Raw genomic sequence first — 17,755 nt, forward strand, 5'->3', positions numbered from 1 at the left:
TGAGTTCCTTGTTTTTCAATGCCGTGTAGTATTCCATTGTGTGAATATACCACAGCTTCTCTATCCATTTGTTTGTTCTTGGGCACTTATGTTGTTTTCAACTCCTTGTTATTGTGAACAAAACTGCGATAAACATGGGTGTACATAGGAACAATGATTTTGTAAATTACTATTTAGCTTGAGAGGGATTGAAAAGCCTTATGCTAAGCAATCTTTAAGTGCCTCAAATTTTCTTTGTTTATAGTAAAAAGGAAAAAAAAGCAGGTTATATTATCTACATATTACAGGTTATTAGTGAGTCTTCCTTTGGTTCTGATACCTCTTTCTTTCAATTTAGATTATTTATTTGCTAAGCGTATAAATCAACTAGATGTTATGAAATAATCCAATCTTGATACATAAACATTTCCTGATTTTAAACCCTGAAGTATTTGCTTATTTTGTTGGAATGACTGCTTCTTTGTCTCTGTGTAGGTTCTGCACGAACACAGTGGAATTCCCATTGTTTGCAACAGTAACCATAACTTGTTATGATCCACATAGTCAAATACCTTTGCAGAATCAAAACACAAACATCTTTCTGGTATTCTCTGCTTTCAACTAATATTAATCTGACATCAGCAACACTATCCCTCATTCCATGTCCTCATTGAATTAAATTTCTGACATTTTCCTGTCTGTTTACCATACAGATGTTCTTTTCATTATCTTCAGCAAAAATTTACTTGCATATGATTAATATTAATACTGTCTGATTATCTCCATATTCTGTTTTATCACCTTTCTTTGGAATGAGCACACATATAGATCTCTTAGAGTTGATTTGTCTGCTAACAGTCTCCCAAATGTGTTGGTAAAGACTAGTGGGTCTAGGACATCTCAGTTGCCATTTCATGAATTTCTGGAGCCTTGCTGTTATTTTCCCCCTATCAATGCCTTCAGTGCAGTTTGGACTTCTTCCTTCAGCACTATTAGCTCTTGATTATATGCTGCTTCCTGGAAGGTTGAACATCAAGCTGTTCTATCTTTCTCTTTTTTCTTTTTTTACGATGTCTCTGTGTATTCCTTCTGTTGTCATGTGAGACTTCCCGCATAATTTAGTATTTGTCTATAAAATCTTTCAATATTGCAACTTGAATTTTTTCTTCAATTCTTTCAGTTTAAAAAATGACAAGTATGTTTTACTTTTTTGGTTTTCTAACTCCAGGTCTCTACCTATTTCACTATAGTAACTTGTTTTGTCTTCTGGAGCTGCCCTTTGAAATCTACTGCTCAGGTCTTTTACTTTATTATTTCTTCCATTTGCATTAGTTACTTTATGTTCAAGAACAATTTTCAACATCTCTTCAGACATTCATTTTACATAAGAGCAGCTGATGGTGTGCTCCACAGTTGGCCCTTTGGTCGTATTCTAATCTTGAGCTTCTCCATTTCTCTTCCAGAGATGTAGTCAATTTTATTCTTGTGTAATTGAAATTGTGAGGTTCATTCAGTTCAAATTTACCAGCTTCTATCTGGGGGCAAAAGTGGGTAATCTCTTCCTGTAAAGATGTGTAGCCTTGGAAAGCTGATAGAGGGTCTGTATTAGTTGGAACCAACTCAGAAGCAGTGGATTATGGGGTTTATGTTGTTGTTTTATAAAAAATATTTTTGCAATGACTACATTACTTATCATGTAAAATTCTACCACGACTTCATTTGTTTCCAATTTTTGCATGCCAGTCATTATTGCATCTTGACTGCATGTTTGATGAATTTCAGACTGCAGAATTTGGTAAAAATCCTCATTGTTTTTATCTTTGGCTTCAGTAGTTGGTACATAAATTTGCATAACTATCATATTAACAGTTTTTCTTTGTAAGCAAGTGGTTATTATCCTATCACGGACAGCTTTGTACTTCAAGCTAAATCTTTAAATGTTCTTTTGATAATGAATATTGCAGTATTAGTTTAAAAGTTGGTTTTTCTAGCCATTACATTGGTCCCTCTGGTCTCCAGCTCCCTTAACTATAAGACATGTGATTTTGAAAATCATCCACAGCTGTAGGACTAGGATGAGAGAGTGCTTCCAAAAGTGAGCAGCAAGACTTAAGGAAGACTGGAACAAGACCTTAATGAGAGCCAGACCAGAGCGAGACCCTGGTGAGACCAATACCCTGGTGGAGGTTGTAGACAGGCTGTGGCATTGCTGTGGCAAGACTCTGGCAAGGTATAACCCAAGGCTTCTTGCATTTGTGCTGAACACAGTTAAAGGTTTTGTTTGCCAGATGCTTGAAAGAGAAGCTGACTTATAATTGCTCTGAGGCAAACCTTGCTGGATCAGTGAGGAAATGAGAAGCTTCTTGAATTTGTGTTGCTGAACTCAAACCAGGACTTTTAATAATTAAGGAATTGTATTTTGCTGTTAATCTGGCTTGGGACTTCTGAACTACATCAAGACTCGTATTGTGAGATATTCTTTGCCTCTGCCACTCCCCAACCTATTTCCCTAATATACTCTACTCTTGATACCACAAATGTGAGTAAAATCTGTGCATCAGCAATGAATATTAAACCCAATGATTGGTGGATTTAGGTGCATGAGCATGAGTGGTGGCGCGTCTGACTTAGCAGCTGTCTGTTTGCTGCTATGGATATTATTGATGGGGAACATTTCCCCTTTATAAAGCAGAGGAAAGTCAGACGTGGCCATCCTCACATTGCATTTGTTCCTTTCACAAATATGATGTTTTTTCCTCTTCAATTAGCCATTTCTAGTAGACCATGTGATTTTTCTGATTGACAATGACCAGTATCAGTTAATTTTAGCTTACTGATATCTAAGATACTGATTTCATACATTCTATTTCTTAGGTTCATAGTTTGTACATTCAACTTTCTACTTTTTATTATTTTAACCTGTTGATACACTTGTTGTTTTATAGCATTGATTATAATTTCCACATTGTATCATCATCATTTCCACTGTCTCTTTGCAAAGAGTTCTTGTAGTCCTTATTTCTATTCATCCATCCATCTTCCTTCCTGCCTTCTGAATTTTGTCCTTGACAGATGCTGCCCTTGTGATCCTGTGTGACTGAGTGTTCTAAGTGCTGAGTTTACGGGAAGCCAAACTTTATACCAAATATTATATGAAAACCCTTGTTCAGGAATTGAAGGAATTACAGCTAAGTTAGGATTTCTCTATGAGGCAGATCATAGAAAATGAGCTGTTTGTCTCCTGAAGACAGGAGACAGCGAGGGACCCCCTACAGAGGGAATGTTACTTCCTGAGCTAGAGTTCACCCTGAGGCATCAAGGCAATCCTTAAGGGTATCCCAAATTCTTGCATTGTCGAACCCCTCCCTCCTGAGTCAAAGGGAAGGTTTTCAATAGAAAGAGCTTGGCTTCATTTGCGTTGAATTCGCTTTGTGATTTACTTCCAGATAATTTTCAATAAAGATATAGAGAAGCTTGGCTTGGGGTCTTCAGTTGAGAACTGCTGGCCCCCTGATTTATGCTCTCTGCTCTATCTCATTCCTGGCTGTATGTCTCATTATTAATAATTATAAAATTACTTTACCCTCGGTCTGCAACAACTGTTCATTTTGTAGATTCATGTATTGTTTGGCTGAAGGTTGTGTCACAGGGACAGGATCAGTTCAGTTCAGCATTTGGTCATTAACAGGATCAAATGGTGGCTATAGTCTTAGGAGATTCACCAGTCTCTATCAGTGTAGTAAGCTTGGCCATTATGGTAAGTTTGAATTTTGCTCTACATTTATCTGCTGCTCTATCCAAGAATATCTATCGTGATCCCTTTTACAGGGATTAGCAGTGTTTGGCAGATACCATCTAGTTCTTCTGGTTTCAAGGTTGAGGAAGTTGGGAATTGCTAGGTCCATTGGTACTATGGACTAATTATTTCCATGTGTCCTTCCTTGATTGTTTTCACTTTTCTTTGATCCAGATAAGGATACCTTAGATGGCTGTTTGCAAACTTTTAAGTCCTTGATTGATTGTACATACCAGAGGTAAATGTAGAACATTGTCTTTGTGGCACTTTTCAATTATTAGTAGATTATTGTAGCTGTTTATTCTCATTTTGAGTTGTGCCACATCAGCAAAAGAAGGTCCATCTGTAAAGGTCCTGCAAGTGTCCTCTTTCTATGTCATTAAGGTAGACTCTACTTTGAGGAGTCAGATCTTCCTCAGTCTTATTTTGACTATTTCACACCTGGAAGATTCATCTTCTGGCACTATATTGAATAATGTTCTGTTGATGTTCATATAATTTTCACTGGCAATTTTTGTTTTCAAAAGTTGGGCTACATTCCTGCTTTCTAGACTATCTCAGTCTGGAAGGTTTGTTGAAATCTGTCTGTCATGTGTGACCCTGCTTGTATTTGAAACATCAGTTGTGTAGGTTCCAACATCATAGCAACACACTAAGACACCACAGTACAACAAACGGAAGAGCTCCCTAGGTTACAAGGCACCAGAATACACGCAAACTCCATGGAATACAACAGAATACCGCCTTATACAGTGCTGGAAGAAGAGCCACCTCTATTGAAAGCACTCAGAATGTTTTGGGTGCAATCGTGGACATAAGCACACAAAAGATGGTGAAAATGGTGCAGGAATGAACAACAGTTCATCCTCCTGTACATGGGTTAACAAACCTCTGAGGAACATCTAGGTTGTGTCCAGTGTTCATAAAATTGTGCTGTAGTGAATTATTCACTATGACTTCTTTAGTAATTTTGGGCATACTCTCATCATATATTGGAAGCAGGAGTGGCATCCACTTCCTAAACAACATGCCTCTGGAAACTCTATGAAGTTTAAGAAATGATGATAATTATAGAAAGGCTTCACATCTTTTTGTCCATAGGGTTACTATGAGTTGTGTGTGGCTTAAGGGCAGTCAACAACAACAAATCATCATGTAACTGGATGAAACTGTGCAAATATTAGATATTTGTGACCCACCAAGAGGATTATATAGTTTGCTAAAAATGTACATAAGATATATATATCACCTTTTGGGTGCAAGCAGAAAATAAGATTTGTATCACTAAAATAAGATTTTATATCACTAAAATGTATATGGCTAAAATGAGGATTGGTCAGTTTTACCATCCCACCAGGCTTGAATGGAGCAGCCTTCGAGGCAGAAAATTACAATCTCATAACTGCTAAGGAATAAGAGGGAGAGAATGCAGCACATCCTTTGGGCCAGAGATTGCGACATAAGATGGAAAGAGACCAAGGCATAGCAGTGATGGCAATAATGGTGGCTGGCAGTCGAGGTGGTGGAGAACCACAGACTAACATGAGACAGAGTTGAACTAGGTCTGCTGACTCATGAAGTTAGATCCGAGTGACAATGGACCTAAATTTACTGACTTAGTGAATTCAGCACACAATTAAGTGAATATAAAACAAACAAACAAACAACCACAACTTTTGTAAAACTTGCCCTAGTTTTGGACAGAGCTCAAAACCATGAGTTGGAGGGTCAGAAGGAGGCCTTCCTAAGAGTATATCTGAGAAGAAACTTTCCTAACTGAAGAACTGTACCTTGAATAGTCCATCCTGATTTGGAACCTCTTACTTCCCTAATACATATCCTAATTAAGAATACTGCCTGTGAGTTATTTGTGACCATTGCAGTAAATTTGCAAACGTAATAGTAGTGTAGTAAGAGCTATAGGAGAGAGAGTTAAGTGCTAGAAATGGTGATAGAGGCGAGTATGGAACATTGGGTGAGTTAGAGGACATATCTGACCTTATAGAAATTAGCTTTTGACGCTGTTGTTGTTAATGGGGATTCTTATGAGATTAGTGGACCGGCTCCCTGATGTCCATCACACTTTTTAAATTTTTATTTTATATTGGTTTGCATACAAAATTTGTATACCTTGTGTTTCACACTATCCTTCATTCATATTGTATTTCATACCGTTTACCTCATCTTCAGTTCCTCTCTGGATCTTTCCCATTTTCTTTACCTCCTCTTTCCACCCATTAAATTGTGTGACCCTGTGATTTCCCTCAGCCCACCCTCACCCTTCTGCTCCTACCCTTTCCTCCCTTGGGCCACCATACACATTTTGCTAGTTATCCTTCTATTTTTACAGTAATGGTCTTGTGCAGTAGTTGTGTCCTTATGGGACTGAGTTAGTTCACTTAACGTAGTGCTCTCTAGTTTCTACCAAGGTATGGAGTATTTTTAAAAATCACTGCTCCTGAGAGCTGTGTAGTACTCCTTCATGTAAATGGACCACAGTTTCTCAATACATTCTATTGTGGTTGGACATTTGGGCTGTTTCCATGTTCTTGTGATTGCTGTCACACTATTTTTATAGGAATACAAATAAAACTGCTGTGGACCTTTGTGAATATGGTTTTTTTTGTGAACATAGTTTTCATTTATTTGGAATAAACTTCCAAGAGTGCAATTACCGGGTCATATGGTAAGTTTAGTTTTGAAAGAAATTGTCAAAACATCTTCCAGATACATTGTACCATTTTATATTCCCACCAGCAATGTATAAGTAATCTTATTTCTACATCCTCACTAACATTTAGTGTTGGTTAAATAGATATATATCATTTTAGCTATTTAAATAAGTGTGTAGTGATATCTCATGGTGATTTAAGTTTGTAAGGCCCTAATTACTAATGTGGAGATTTTTTACCCCATGTGTTTATTAGCTCTTTATATATCTTCTTTGAAAAAAAATCATTTTATATATATTTTGACCACTTTCTATTTGTACTGCTTTTTTTCTTACCATAGAATACTGTGTATATTTATAGTAGATAGATAGATAGATAAATAGAGATAGAGATATAGTTGTTGCTGTTGAGTACCATCAAGTTGGAATCAACCCATGGTTGCAGCAGATTTTCAGAGGCTGTTAATTGTATGAGAGGAACTTGCCCATCCTTCATATACACATATATGTGTATGTGTGTGTCTATGTGTATGTGTGTGTGTATAATTATAAATAACTATAAGATTGCAAATCCCTATAGGAATAGAATGCCTACTATATTCCCTGAGAGACTGGAGGATTTGAATTGTGACCTTTTGTTAAGAAGACAGACATATTACTCACTATGTTACAAGGGCACTTCTTGTGTATCTATCTACAGAAATAGATATCTATATATCTAGAACTATATATGTATTGGTAAAGATAGAGTTCTGTAGTGCTAAGGAATTGTGCTGCCAGGTAGTTTGAATCTATCAGCTTCTCTGAGGGAGAAAGATGGACAATTTCCTTCCATGTGATTTAGTGTCTCTGAAAACTTGCTGGAAGGTCAGCCTTGAGCCAGTTTTGACTTGTTAGTAAACAACAACAACCAAATAGTTATAGGTAAAGATATTGATATATAGAAATAGATATAGGTGATATAGATAGTCTTGATACAAGAATTTTGTTTCATTGTACCTTATATGTATAGTTTGAACCTTATCTTTTCATCCTATTACAAGTATCTTTATGGAGCTCTGGTAGTCTGGTGGTGAGCTACACTGCAATCCTAAAGGCACACAGTTCGAATATATCAGCTTCTTCGTGAAAAAAGGACAGATATAATCTCTTCCTGTGCAATTTATTGCCTTTGAAAACAGAGTGGATGGTCAGCTATGGGTACAACTGAATGACACGGCAAGAACAAGAAGAGTTTATTTTGCTGATGTCCAATTTAGAAGTTTTTCCTTTTTCAAAGTTTTCTATTGTAACAGTTAAGTTCATGATACATTTTTAGGTATGTTTTGAATAAAAGGTGAATTTCAAATCCAACTACTCCAGCACCATTTGTTGAGCACTGTTGAGGTGCTTTTTCATCGCTCTAAAAAAAAAATAATCAATTGGGCATATTTATGTGGCTTTGTTCCTAGCTTCTCTCCTCTGTGTTTTTGTTCTATTTTCTTTCTGCCAATATATATTGAATTGATTATATAGTATGCCTTATCATCAGGTAAAGTGATTCTTCCCACTTTATTCTTATTTTTCAAAATTGTTTTAGGTAATCTAGGTTCGTTGACTCCTCATATTCATTTCTGAATAAGCTTGGCTCTGTCTGAAAATGTCTTCGTGGGGATTTGGTAGGAAGTGGGCTAAATCTATAAATCAATTTGTGGAGAATTGACGTCTTTACTATGTTGAGTCTTCCAATCCATGAGCACAGTATATCTTCATTAACTTAGGTCTTCTTTGATTTCCATCAGCAGCATTTTGTAATTTTCAGCATACAGAGATCCTGCACATATTTTGCTAGATTTATACCCAAATATTTCATTTTCCTTGGAGCAATTGTAAGTGGTATTGGGTTTTTAAATTTTGGTTCACATATTCCTGTTGGTTTTATAGAGAAATGCTATTGATTTTTCAATGTTCATCTTACGTCTTTAAACCTAGCTGAATTCACTTATTAGTTCTTGCATTTATTTATTGCTGTTCTATTTTTTGAAGAGACCCTTGGGGATGATTGTCTGTGTAGATAATCATATCATTTGTGAATAGGGCTGGGTTTATCTGTATGCTTTCATTTATTTTTTCAAGGCTTAATTTTAAAATTATGTAATTATATTTTGGTATAGTCTGTAGGGAATTGTGCTAACTCAAAAGCCATGTTCTCTGGACATTCAAATCCATCAGAGACTCTGTAAGAGAAAGGTGGAGAATCTCCACCTCTGCAAATTTACAGGCCCTGGAAATCCAATAGAGAGTCAGATATGAGTCAGTGCTAACTCTATTCCCATGTGTTTGAGTTTTACTTGTGTGAAGAATCATTTGGTGGAGCTCCTGGTTTTAACCCACTTACTCACTCATTGCCATAGAGTTGGGACTGACTCAGCTGATAATGCTCCATTGGGCTTTTGAGGCTGTAAATCACAAGAAAAGATATTTCCCATCTTTCTACCTTGGAGCTGCTGGTGGATATCAATCACTACTCCCTGCAGATGATGCCCCAAGAACTCCCTTATTTTGTAGTTGTTGTTGTTGTTATGTGCAGTTGAGTCACTTGCGACTCATAGTGACCCTATGTACAACAGCCCTAAACTCTGCTCTGTCCTGTGCCAATTGCACTGTCTCTGACACACCCATCCCATTTATCCCCACCATTGAATCAATCCACCTCTTAGAGGGCCTTCCCCTCCTGTGCCCTTCCAAGCATGAAGTCCCTCTCCAAGGACTGGTCCCTCCTTACGATATGTCCAAAGTATGTTAGACGAAGCCTCAGGATCCTTGCCTCCAAGGAGCCTCCCAGTTGAACCCTCTCAAGGATGAATCTGTTTGTTTTCTTAGCAGTCCATGATACTCTCAATACTCTTCTCCAGCACCACAGCTGAAAGGCATCAATTCTCCTTCTATCCTCCTTAGTCATTGTGTTATATCCTATATCAGAAATGACCAAAACTGAGAAGCCTTCCACTTTTGGAAGGCTTTTCCATTTAAGGAAACATTTGAAAACACCAGAGACCGTTTATTTTGTCTTGAAAAATATTTGTTGGCAAAAGCTACTCAATAGAAATTAAAATAAAGTAAACGTGAAAAAATTATTTAGGTCAAACATTTATGCATTTTAATTTTTAAAAAAATGAAACTTTAATATTCTTCATTTAGCTAATGTGGTCTGAGCCTATCTGGGAACTGGGCACCTGCCGAGAGCTCATTTTCACAGTTAAAGCTATTATGATCAACATGAGTGAATTGACCTATCGGTTTCAAGCTTATTCATCATGAAGTGCCACTTTGGATTGCAAACTAAATATTAGAGGTGATATCATCTTGAAATAAATACAGTCTTCAGGGAAAAAAATAACACCACACCACCACTAGTAGTAGCAAGAGAATAGGGAAAGAACAGAGTAAGGCATATGGATATATGCACATGGTATTTATTCTTCTTGTTATTTTTTTAAAAAAATTATTATTTTATGTGTGTGTACTGTAAAATTGGATCTGACTGGTACAGGAGAAGATTGCCCCTCCTTCTCCAGCAGAGCATCTGGTGGATTTGAACCATGTACATCTGGGATTGCAGTGCAGCTTCTTGCCAGTAGGCCACCAGAGCTCCCTTCTTGTTATTTTTAAGTGTTTTGATGTCAAGCTACAACTTTAATTTTGTTTTTATGAAAATGGATTTTATTTTGTATGTAAAAATAATATTTTTTTAAAGTTAGTCTGCCAATATAAAGAAAATAAATATTCAATGAAGGTTTCTAAAAGTTAGAAAATTTGAACTTTATTTAATATAGCATTTTATTCTAAAAGAACATCCTTACTTGGACCTTAAATTGCATGGTCACATTCACTACAACTTAGAAATCATAGGTGTATATTCAGCATGTGACATTCAAAGATAGAATTGTTGGTAATGTAGTACTGGAAGATGAACTTCTAGGTTGGGGGTTACTAAAAATACACGGTGTTTGCAATGGTTGCAACAATGGAGCCAAATATTTCAAACTTTGTCATGATGATGGTTTTATAGGGCCAGGAAGTGCTTTGCTGTTCACAGGGGTTGCCATGAGTCACAAATTCCTTGCTAGCTCCTAATAATAATATTCTAGAAACCTAGCTGATAGATTTGGGAAGTTTCAACAAAGGCTGAAGAAAATCTCTTTTCAATGACTGAAAAAAAGTGTTATACTCTGATTATGGGCACTTTCAGAAATCCTAGAAAAACAAGCTATATAACCTCAAGAAAAGAACATAAAATATTAGAGTTTGGTAAATTTATGCCAGAAATAATGCAGTAAATAATATCTTCAGGTCTCTTGGGGGAACTTAGCACAACACAAAGTTTCTCATGTCTAGAAGCGATTTATGGAAAAGTATACATGTACTTGAGGATGCTTTGTTAGCTTCGTAGTAAGGAGTTGCACTGCTGAGCCAAAGGCTTGTGCTTCAAATTCACCAGTTGCTCTGTGGAAGGAAGATGAGCAATCTCTTTCTGTGTGATTTACCAGCCTCTGAAAACCTCCTGGAAGGTCAGCTATGAGTCAGTTCCAACCATGGTACACAACAGTACACACAAACTTAAACATTTGATTAGTGCACATGGTTAGGCTCTCAACTGCTAACTGAAAGATCAAAGGAGAGATTCAAGGGCTCAAATCCATCCTTGGAAGAAAAGTCTAATTATCAACTTCCAAAAAAATCTCCGCTGCTGACCTCTTCCCGGGGTACTGTTCACTCTGATGCACGTGAGGTCTTTGTGAGTCTTGTCTACTGGACACTGGGGATAGTAGATGCATAGTCTACTGGCTAGAGTGGTTCTCCCCAGACAGACCTCAGTTCAGATAAAATGACCCTATGCATTCACAGAAGTACTTCATACTATTACTAGTATAGAAGTACTTACTACTATTACTAGTCCTGAAAAAAAAAATAAGAGCACATCTATTCCTATCTTCAAGGAATCAGGTTCTTACTGGCCAAGATCTCAAGGCTATCAGAGAATTTCCCTAGGAAACAGTAGGCCTTTCATATAAATATGCTGACACCTTTCAGCAGCTGGAAGGGCTCATTCTGGGTGTTAACACAGCAGGGAACAATCAGAACTGGAAGAAGAATGGGTGATTGACATGCTGACACACTGCTGTAAGAATTGCAGGAGGGAACAATTACATTGCTCAAAGAACACTTCACAATTGGATAGGAAGAGAATTATGTCAGCACTGAAAGATTGCACAGCTGTACTCCCAAACAAACCTGGAAATGCACATTATAGGGACTGGAAACAAAGGAGCCTATTATTTTGTCTCCTTTTAGGTAAGTGGTAAAGTACTGGGAGGTGGCAGAAAAGATAATTCCAAAGGGCAATTTAGCCTCCTGTCAGCACCTGGGCCTTGCTAGCTGTCATTTCTAAATGTATAACTAGCTATCCAGGAAGCAGGGTGAGGCTTTGTGTCGAATGTTAGAATGAGCCAAGTCTGAGCATTCTTTCTCTCTACCCAGCAATATTGTGTTACCATGTTGATTGAAATCTCAGAAAGTTTCTTGCCCCAATTTGTATAAAGACATACATGACTAAGGGAACAATAAAAAAAAAGATAAAAATCTGTCTTTGGAACACTGGGTAGGCAAATAAACATAATCCTTCATTTTCAGAAAACCTCCAGGATCACACAAAATTTAAATTGGATGATAAAAAAGAATATAGTAACCTATCCCACTGCATTTCTTTCTCCCTCCCTCTCTCTCATTGTAGACAGATGCATCACAGTTAACACTTGTAGCCACTAATCAGAACCAATGGTTCAAATCCATCAGCCACTCCATACAAGAAGACGATCTGCTTCTGTAAAGATTTACAGCCTTGAAAACCCTTTGGTGCTGTTCTCTTGGCCACTGTGAGTCAGAGTTGATTCAACAGAAATGGGTTTCATTTTGTTTTCTTTTTGTCTAAGCCCATTTCTCCTTTGTCAGTTGGATCTGGTGTTGCTGTTGTCTTGAGAGGGAGAACTATAGGGAGTCTAGAGGGCTGAGGAGGAGACAATAGGCCTTGTTTCTTCTTGTTTGGAGTGTTTTGAATCAGTTCTCTGGCTGTTGCCGCAGTAACTGGTGGGTGGCAAGTGGTCCAGTTTCTTTTCAGAGTCCCAGAAGCATCTCCCTCTGAGCACCCACCCAGCCCACCAGCACACTTCCTTCCCTCAACTGTGTGAATTCTGTCTCTTCAGGGTCCTGGTGCCTGCGACAGGCCTGTCTGAGGGTGGCTGGGATATCACCACCAAGACCCCAGCTTCTAGTAGCACGACCATGTCTCCTTATTCCTTCAGTCCTAAAGACGTTCCCTCAATGCTCCCTCTCCGCCTTTTCAGCCAATTACTGTTCACCAGTCCTCTTTATTAAAGTCTTCCTATTGAACAATTGGTGCTGAGACTCTTTTTCCAACTGGCCATTGACTGGAAGGACACTTTTAAATACAATTTTTATACGTCCTGTTTGCTATGATGTAACTCGTAGCATGTTGCTAACCAAAAAATACTAATGTAAAGAGCAGTTCTGTGGGAGCAAGAGAAGCAGTCTCCTGTTGCAGAGATTTACAGCCTCGGGAATGCAGTGGAGGGTCACTTGGAGTCAGAATCCAGTTGACAGCTGTGGATGAGTGATGGGCCTTTTCACTGCCAGGTCTTGACGTATGCATATGTGTTTTTATGGAGATTAAATGTGTCTTTATACAAGCTGTTTGGGCTATGGCTCTGACTTAAATTATGATCTAAAGCCTTTTTAAACCAGGAGAGTCCTTATAGTAGATATTCAGCCAGCCACTGAATCAGGAGTCTTTGAGTAGCACAAATGGTTAGCATACATAGCTGGGAACCCAGAGGGTGGAAGTTCAAGTCCACCCAGAGGTGCCTCAGAAGAAAAGCCAGGTGCTCTATTTCCAAAATAACAGCCATGAACACCCTGTGGCGCACAGCTCTACTCTCAAGGGCATACACGGTTTCGTCTTGAACGAGCATTGACATGACCACATTTTTAAAATAACATTTTTTTTTATATTCCCTGCACCAGTTGCACAACAATTTTAACTTAAAGTGTTAAAGACTTCTTCCATTATTCTTGATTTAAGAATGGGTGTGAGTTCCAAAACTCAGCACATTATTGTCTTTGAATTCTGTTTCTCTTGGGTGTCACCAAGTTACTTTTGACTTGCAGCAACTCCCTCTAACAGGATAGAACCTCTTCCACAAGATTTTCCACACTGTGATCATTATACGAGTAAATTTGCTGGTTTTTCTCCTACAGAGCCACTGGGGGGATTTGAACTGGCAACTTTTCAAACCAAGCACTTTTTTAGTCACTACTGTACCATTCTTTCTTTCTCATTGCTGTCAAGTTGGAACAGACTCATAGCTAGCCTTCCAATGGGTTTCAGAGGCTGTAACTACCATGGGAGGAGATTTTCTTCTAAGGAGAAGCTTGTGTACTCAAACCTCAGGCCTTTAGGTTAACTGTGCATCTCCTTATCCACTAGGCCACCAGAGTCCCCATGCACCACTAGGGCTCTTTTATCTTGGAGGAGCTGAAGTTAAATATTTGAGGCACAAAGAAAATGGGCATGCTATTGCACCCTGGAGAAAAGCTGACATAAGAAAAGAAAAGACCCACTTTATTAACCAACAACCAGGGCGGATCATTTCTGGGATTAGCACAATATTGCAAGAGATTTGCTATTCATTTTGTTACTGTCAGACCATTCTGTGATCTGACCCAGAAATGAAAGCCAGATAGTCAGAATGGAGGAAGGTTAATGCAGGAGCATCTTAGAACTGTTTATAATGGCTGAGGGATGCAGGCCTAAATTAAACAGTGCCTCCTCACATGCAGGAATGGGAAATGCTCAGTTGTATTTAAGTAGAAAGTTTCACTCACGTGAAGAGCTCATGCCAATCTCTGAGAGCTCTCCTAAAAAATAGACTTTATAAACTTGAACAATAATCTATTAGTTTTCTGTACGACAATCAAGAAAGGTCCTAGAGGTGCAGTGGGCTAAGAGTTGGACTGGTATCTAAATGGCTGGCAATTCAAATCCACCAGCTGATCTGTGGGGAGGAGTTGGGGGGAGGAGGGAAACTACACAGTTTGTCTCTGTAAAGATTTAGAGCCCAGGGTGCCCCATAGGGCAGTTCTACTCTGTTCTTAAAGGCCACTGTGAATTGGAATTGACTTCACAGGGGAGAGTTTGGTTTGACATTTGGCAAACAGTCTGATGGGGGCTGCTACCCAAAAGGTGGGCAGTTCGGATTACTAGCTACTCTCTGGGAGAAAGGTAAGGCAATCCGATGCCGTAAAGATCTATGGCTTTGGAAACCTTATCGATTTTGTGGCCAAGTCTGTAGAAAGTATGCTGCTAACTCAAATTGGCTTGTCTCTCTTGGAGGTTCGAATCCACCAATGGCTCTACCTGAGAAAGAAGGACACTCTCCTCCATGGCTTATGCAGCCTCTTAAAAACAGGGCAGCGAGTACTAATGTCGGAGAGGATGTGGAGAGAAAGGAACTCTTATACATTGTTGGTAGGATTGCAAAATGGTGCAACCATTCTGGAAGGCGGTTTGGCACTTCCTCAAAAAGCTGAACACATTATGATTATCCTAACAGTCTGGAATAAAGGCTGCAGAGTGAAGTATACTCGGGGTGGGGATATGGAGGTGCGGGGGTGGGGGGGTGGTATATACCAATGAAGGAATTTTTCTTTTACTTTTCGAAGAGTGAACTGGGTGTGGGGGTGGGGTGGGTGGAGAGAAAAGTGCAACAATGAATGAATAGAAATCCAAAATCTCTGTAAATGTTCACTGAAATTAATAATAATAATAATTAAAAACAAGAATATGCACATGCAAAAAAAAAAAAAGCTGAACACAGAAATTCCATATGACCCAGCTTTTCCACTACTTGGAATATACCCTGAGAAAATGAGAACTGAGGCACAAATGGAAATTTGTATACCAATGTTCATAGCAGCATTATTCACCATAACAAGAACATGGAAACAGCCCAAATGTCCAACCAGAAACTAATGGATTGAGAAATTATGGTACATTCACACAAAGGAATACTATGCAACTCACAGAAGCAAAGATTTTGTAAATTATTACCTAACTTGGGAGGGCCTGGAGAGCATTATGCTGAGTGAACTAACTCAGTCCCACAAGGGCAAATATTGCATAAAACCATTATTGTAGAATGAGTTTAAGGATCCAAAAGGGGGGGGGAGAGGTTGGAAGCAGAGGGATGAGGATGTGCAGGGGGAGGGAAGGATTATTCATGGGGTTGTACAATTTGATGGGGGTGAGGGAAATGGAAAGAATTTGTTCTTGAAAACAATGTATTCAAATTTTGTAAATAAATCAGTAGAAAATGAAAAAAAAACAAAAACAAAAAACAAACAAAAAACACCAAACAACACCCCAACAAACCCTGAAGAACAAGTTATGAGTCAATTCTGACCCAAGGGCAAGGAGTTGAGTTTGAGTTGTTGGCTTTGGAAAACCTATGGGAGGTTCTTTTCTGTCCTACAGGATCCCAATGAGTCAGAATGGCTTCAGTGGTATTGTCTGTTCAGTTTTGTTTTCAATATGACAGCTATTAACAGATCTTAGAGATTACAAGGGAGCTCTGGTAGCCTAGTGGTAAGAAGCTGTGCTGCAATCATAAAGGCATGTGGTTCAAATCCACCAGCCACTCCACGGGAGAATAAAGAGTCTCCTCTGTATGATTTACTGCCTCTGAAAACCCACTGGGAGGTCAGCTATGAGTTGCTTCCAACTGCGCACAACAACCACAGCAACAACAGAGATTGCAGTGCTTCTAAATTCAAGGATGAACAATCCAGAAGGAGGGGCAGTAGGGATGCATCTGTGTAATCCACCACCAGTCTGTCATGCTGTGGTATCATGTATGTCGCTGTGATGCTGAAAGCTCTTATAGTGGTATCAGCTGGGTTGCTCAGGGTGTACACGTTTTAGTAGAGCTTCCTAAGACTAAGAGTAGGAAGGAAGATCTGGTGATCAGCTTCCAAAAATAGCCAGTGAAATCTTATGGATCATCATAGAACATTGTCTGACTTGCTTGTGAAAAGATTGAAATTAATATAGTCCCTATAGTTCTCAGCTGAATTAAACTTAAGTTTCTATAGTTCTCAGCTAAGTTAAACTCAGGAATTTTCCATTGTCCCTGGTAGAGCCCCACACCCAGCTGTATCCAGGGCAACAGTAGTTCAAGAATGGCTAGCAGAAAGGCAGAGCAAACAAGCAAAGATTGTTTCTCAACTGATAACCCATGTGCCTTTGTTTCCCGACTGATAACCAATGTATCTTGTGCTTTTCCACTGCCCTGGAGTTTGAACTCATTGTATACTTAAGAATTTATGACACCACCCTATAGTTAAAGATCTATCTAACTGCTACATGTGCTACGTGAATGCCGCAAGTGCTACGTGCAAAAATGCGGTGTAAACCCTGAGCGAACACTGAGCCAATGAATTCAAACTGTGCTTTCATCACCCAATGAGAAGCTGATACTCAGTTGTATCCCCCTAAAGTGTATAAAAAAACCCAACTTTGTCTGCTCGGGGTTGGCTCCTCTGTCTCCTGCGAGAGATAAGGGTCGGCCTGGAGCTCCACAATAAACCTCTTATCTCTTGCTGTTGCATCAAGCCGGTGTCTTGAGTCTTGGGTCTTCGCCGTCCACTCGGGACAGAACAGGACCAGCGGTTCGGGGGTCCTTCACTTGCTTGCTGGCTTTGAAACTCCAGAAGGGACTAATTGCTAGGGGAAGGAGTCATGTTTGGTGCAGGAGAGATTCAAGGAGGGAGAGGGAGACCTGAGATGAGATGGGTTGACACAGTAGCTACAACAATGGGCTCCAACAGGCTTGCAGTCATGAAGATGATTTAGGATCTGGCAGTGCTTTATTCTATTATACAAAGTTGACATGAGTCAGCATTGACTTGTGACAGCTCGCTATCTATACAGAAAGCAGATGCTGCACTTGAAAATTCCAAGCTTTCAAAAAGAAAAGAGGTAGATAGGGTCATCAGTTGTAAGACTTTTGTAGTTGTTTAAAGCATTAAGTTTGTGCCTCTGGAGGTCTTAGAAGAGATCGTGTGCACTGAAAGATTGATTTACCTACAGCAATCTGAACACATAGGGCATTTTACTCCAAGTTAAGAGATGCATATGGATGTACCAGATTTTGCAGTGATTAAAAGACTATCTCTACATCATGTAATTAATTCCT

This window comes from Elephantulus edwardii, unplaced genomic scaffold (genome assembly GCF_000299155.1).
Source record: "Elephantulus edwardii isolate Elephantulus edwardi_28Jun2011 unplaced genomic scaffold, EleEdw1.0 scaffold00017, whole genome shotgun sequence".
Taxonomy (NCBI): domain Eukaryota; kingdom Metazoa; phylum Chordata; class Mammalia; order Macroscelidea; family Macroscelididae; genus Elephantulus; species Elephantulus edwardii.